Genomic DNA, 5,946 nt, shown 5'->3' on the forward strand with positions numbered 1-5,946 from the left:
AGCCACAGCCCAGGAAATGACTTCGATTGGCTGGCTAAACCAGGTGAGGTAGCCAATGGGTCTCAAACTCTCTGTGATTTAGGGATTGCCTCTGCATGTGAAGACAAGATCCGTCGGATTGAGCAAACCAGACTAATAGTGTGTCCAGCGATCAATAAGGCGGTTCCTGCACAAGCTGTAGAGGGATGGGGCTCATCAACCTGGGAAGTTAGTCTATCTAGAAGAAGGAAAACTTTCACTGCCTTGCAGCATATCTTGGGGAGAAGAAAAGGCTAAGGAGTAAACCCTACACAAAGGTGGAGTCCCTAAGGCTGTTGGATGGCACCTGGTACTCCTCCTTCCCGCAACTCCTGCAGCCAAGTTGGTACCAAATGTATTGCTCTGCTTTCCTTTGGACCACATTAGCAAGACTGAGGGTGGAGGGTCTTGTTATCTGCGCAACCCAGGACCTTAATACCCACTGGCTGGGGGTGGTCACTTCAATGCTGATAACACAGCAGTTTGACTTCATCCCCAGAGGCGCACTCCATTGTCTCTGGAAGCAGACAGATGCCAACTTGGAAAAGCAGCACATTTCAAAATGCCACTTTCTAAACTATTAAAGCTACAGGAGCTATCTGGATAGGTGAAAAGGCCATAGCACAATGGTTGAACATCTCCTTTGGCTAGGTTCAATCCTGGGCTTTCTCCAGGTGAGGCTAGGAATGTTCCCCATCAGGGGTCAACACCAGGGTTCAGCCTGTTTCTAACTGCTTCCTCTAAAGAAAGAAAAAGAAGAAATACTGCCTCTCATGTAACCTCCTCTGAGGATGCATCTGATGATGGAGACACAAGTCAATAGATGTTTTTTCACAACAGTCCTTTTTTTAGTTTTCAAGGTGCTGCAGAACTCTTGGTTGTTTATTCCTCCAAGCATCCCTCCTCTCTCCTGGCCATGCCTGATGGGAGCCACTTGCTGTGCCCTCCTGTGCCCATCCTGTCGAACCGGAGCAGCAGCTGGGAGCAGCTCCTCCTCACAATGGAATTTCGGGAGCACCAGGGCCTGCCAATCCCCATCAGCCCTATGCTTCATTTGACCCTGTAATGTGTTTCCGACAGTGACCAGCCCAGGAAGTGTGAGGGGCCCCCTGCGGCAGGCAGGTGTGCTGTGGGCTCCTTCTCTGAAGGCCTCCCTCTGCAGGCTCAATGAGTTGATGGATGAGAATCATCCTGAAGGAGGTTAACTGGGCCTACCCTTTGCAATGAGGAAGGAAACCCGACTGCAAAAACCCTGATGATCCTGTGCAAACGACACTTTAAAGGGTAACAAGCAGAGGACAGGATGCAGCCTGCCAGAGGTTTTTGTAAAGCAAGGACTATCTTTGGTAAAAGCTGTCAATCCAATTTAAATACTAACTAAACCCTCTGGGCAGGAACTGTCTCACGTCTGTGCCATTCATGATGCAAAATTAAAGTCAAACAGCAATAAAGCAGAGCTGCACACTGTAACGTATAGCATCAGCTGCTTAGTCAGAGATACATGCTGTACAAATGTTTGTCTATTTTAAAATTATATTCCTGTAGTTTGGGGATTAATGTCATGAAATGCACATGGGAAGGATGGGGAAATGTTAGCCATGAAGTCAGAAGGCTATGAAACGCAAGGAATACAAACTATGATAATTAAATGTAAAGGTAATTTCATTGACTGTGTGTTAATGATAAAACAAACATCCTGACACTGGTAAATGAATTGATGCCTGTAGAGGGATTAAAAACAAAAAAAACCCAGTATTTTGACTGAGGCGCAGTGCTGTCAATGGCTGATGGGAGTTGTGGTGCAAAACTGCTGGAAGGCACCAAGTTGATGAAGGTTGTGCTACCTGATCCTTTTAACAGTAAACAGGAATTGAACCAGGATCTTCTGCAGGCAAAAGCATGTACTTTGCAACCTGCTGAGCCTCCCCTAGCAGCAAGTAGCACAAGTATATAAATTCTCCACATGAGGGGAAGCAATTTATATCATTATGGGCGGCCATGCATGAAGTCATCACCACTCCGAAGTGGTGCAGCCGCTTATGTGGAGAGGGAATCATGTTCCCTCCCAAGACAAGCACACATTCATTGTTAGTGTAGAGGGTGCCATCTGCTGCCAGCTCGGGAATCCACAGGCTTTGCTCAGAAGCTTGGACAGTCAAGGACGTTGCAGTTGTTCGCTGCTAATGGCTTCTGGAGATCAGCCCTGAACAGATGCCAGCTCTTGCGACATTAAGGAAATAATGGCAGCTTTTGTGTGAGAGATTTTACTTTCTTGGGCTCCATGATCACTGCAGATGGTGACAGCAGCCACGAAATTAAAATATGCCTGCTTCTTGGGAGAAAAGCAATGACAAACCTAGACAGCATCTTAAAAAGCAGAGACATCACCTTGCCAACAAAGGTCCGTATAGTAAAAGCTATGGTTTTCCCAGTAGTGATGTATGGAAGTGAGAGCTGGACCATAAAGAAGGCTGATCGCTGAAAAATTGATGCTTTTGAATTATGGTGCTGGAGGAGACACTTGAGAGTCCCATGGCCTGCAAGAAGATCAAACCTCTCCATTCTTAAGGAAATCAGCCCTGAGTGCTCACTGGAAGGACAGATCGTGAAGCTGAGGCTCCAATACTTTGGCCACCTCATGAGAAGAGAAGACTCCCTGGAAAAGACCCTGATGTTGGGAAAGATGGAGGGCACAAGGAGAAGGGGAAGACAGAGGACGAGATGGTTGCAGTGTTCTCGAAGCTACTAGCATGAGTTTGACTAAACTACAGGAGGCAGTGGAAGACAAGACAGGAGTGCCTGGCGTGCTCTGGTCCATGGGATCACAAAGAGTCGGACACGACTAAACGACTAAACAACAACAACATAGCAAGGCCATCTCTTGGGGCTCTGCAACGCTACAGGTCTTCAGAAAGACTCGCTGCGTTCTCCAGGAGCTGTTTTCTATTCTGAATGTGGCTGCAACTGGACACCTGGGCGGAGGTGGGCACCCTCTGCATCCTACATTGCATTGCACTCAAATTGATCTGCTGAGTAGATGTCAGGGCTGGAGTTGCCATGAGTTACAAAAATTCTGGCAGCTCAGTCTCCTGAGTTCTCCTGAGCATGTGTAGAATTTGCTTCTCAAAAAGAAAAGGAAAAGATTTTACACACACACATAAAGGGGACCTAAAGCTGAAGTTTTCAATGACCATATGCATCATGCTTGCCTTTATAAGAGACCATAGCCTTGCCTTTTCTCCGGCTTTGGTTCCTTTGCCTCAGCCTACCTGCCGTGGCACAGTGCTGCATTGCTTGAGTCGGCTGATCTGCTTGCACAGTGGCTTTGCAACAATCTGGATCTCATTCTATCCAAATGCACCAGCACAATGGTACAAGATGCCTTCAACATCCCATTATTAGATTTTCCTACAGCCACCATACAGCAAGAGCTCAGACGGCTGCACTGCAAGCGTGGGCCAGCTGGATTCCCCCCCACCATGTTGCTCCCTCCCATTGTGGTTAGGGTGGCCGTGTGCCCTAGCTTGCAGTGGGCAGCCCTCTCTTTGAAAGCATCATCTGTTTGAAGGGCTGTCTGATCCATTCCATTAACCATTTCTAAATTTGCATCTGTACATATAAATTCGCAGAGCAGTAGCTGTGCTAGTCTGGGGAGTAGGGAAACTTACGCCCTTCAGGGGGCCAGATGTGGCCCTCCAGACTTCTATATCAGGCCCCTGGGACTCTAAGCCCCTCCCCAGGCCACAGCCCTTTGGTCCAGATCTGTGTTAGTCCTCCTTGACTGCTTTTGCCTGGGCGGGATGTTTCCTTGAAACACGTTAGTGCCTCTTGCTGAGTAGGTATGGTAGAGATGTTTGTGTACAGCAAAAAAGTGAAGAGACGCTCCTGTTGCTCCACCCACTTTTGTTTCTAGCCCCACCCACCTTGCCTCTGGTCCTGCTCACCACTGGTGTGTCCCAAGGTTCCCCATGAGGAAATGTGACCTTTGGGCTAAAAAAAATCCCAGATGAACAAGTGCATGTGTGGCACCTTAGAGCCTAATCTATTTATGGCATATTTGTGTGTACACACATAAACACAAAATATCACGTGAGTGCATATATCAGCCTGTAACTCAGGATAAAATGTCACGCATCTGATGAAGTAGATTTTTCTCCGTTGGCATTGCACCTTAATTGTGCAGAATCAATCAAAGAGAGAGAGAAAACCAATACAATTCTGAGTGACAGCAACTTGTCTGTGTGTGTGTGTGTGCTATACTATCTTTCACACATCCAATATTTTTTTCTTTAAAAAACCCGACTTTGCTGCTAACTCCTTTGCTTACCATGATGCGGTAATAACCCTGTTAGAAAAACAGCTCAAATGCAAATCATCATTGTTCGCCGCTCGAGAATACCAAGCACACGGAAATCCCGGAGACAGGCCCGAAGGCCGCGATGATTTCACGATTAAGAGAGAAATAATTAACCGACGTCGACCAATTATGGGGAACGGAAAGAAAACAAGCATAGCTACGGGCCAATGAAGCCAAAGGAAGGAAGGCCCTAGGTAGAAATGAACCAATAGGAACGTTGTATAGGGATATGTTTAAAAAGAAAGTTCCGACTTTATAAAAAGCACATGGGAGTGGTACTGGTACTGGGGGGCTTAGTTCTTTTCTAAACGCACACTCCTCCAAACGGAACTTTCATAGGCGGGCTTTTGACAACAATTGTCCAGAGCCTACCTACGAATGCTTGACGTTTTCCACCCTGACTGCTCGGAGAACCTTGCAAATGGGAAGAATGCAATTCGCTTGTGAGATATCGGAAACTTTTGTGTCGAGAAGTGTTATTCCGTTAGTGAAATACACCACCTGTTGAATGCCTGTCTGCAACGTAGCTTCATAATAATAATAATAATAATAATAATAAGCGATGCGTGACAGATGTCAAGGAAGCAGAAAACTAAGGCAGGGAAATATAATGCTACTTGGATTTAGGGTCAGTAAGAGCACAACCCGATCTACGACAGGATGCCAAATCTTTGCAGCTCATGTCTGCTGCGCGACGAAGCCCTCATTGAGATTAATTTTACAGAACTAGCCATGCTGAAAAACTCTGCTCGAAAAATACTCCTGGCGGGGACAGGACTAAGGGGCTTAAATAGGGCTCTCGATCTCTCTTCTATACAGGAAAATCCCCTGATGCAGGATGGTGTTGGGAGCAACCACGACTGGGGCGGACACAAACCGGGGGCGATTGTGCCTGACTAACCCATGGACCCTCCCGGGTGCCGCTTTTGCTTGTGCGACGCGATCCTACGCATGCTTGCTCAGAGAAGTCAGCCCCACAGAGTCAAGCGGTGGGGCAGAAACTTAGGCAACTGCTTAGAGCGAGTCAGTCCACTGGTCCATAGAACTGAACTCAGTATTGAATGAGCTGCGCGGTTCCCTCCAGGATCCATCTCCGTTCTGCCTCGGAGATGCCGTGGACTGGAACCTGCGACCCGCTGCGTATAAAGCAAACGCTCTACCGCCGAGCTACGGCCTCTTTGCCCCGCAGCTCGCGCCCAGGTAAGCGCAGAGGATAGCAGCCTCCGCCGCGGGCGCGCGTACTGCATAAGAATGCTATTGCTCTCCAGGGCTCCTAGGCGCGCCGCCAGCTTTAAGCACCGGTGCGCGCGAGTCTTCCCCTCTTTCCCCCACTCCACCCCCGGTATGTATCGCCCCATCTTTAACATATGCATTATTATTATTTTTGCACGGCCCTTCTTTTCCCTGCCTGCAGGGAGGAAGCGTCGGAGAGGGACAGCTCGCTCGCGCGGGCGCGCCAAATAAAGGCCAAGGAGCTGGGACTTATCTCGCGCGCTCGGCAGGTTACTTGTTGTGTGCGAGGAGGAGGAGCCGCCGCTCAATCAGGTCTGAGGCTGGCGCGGCTGCTCTCC

Source organism: Podarcis melisellensis (genome assembly GCF_964234715.1).
Source record: "Podarcis melisellensis genome assembly, chromosome: 10".
Classification (NCBI taxonomy): domain Eukaryota; kingdom Metazoa; phylum Chordata; class Lepidosauria; order Squamata; family Lacertidae; genus Podarcis; species Podarcis melisellensis.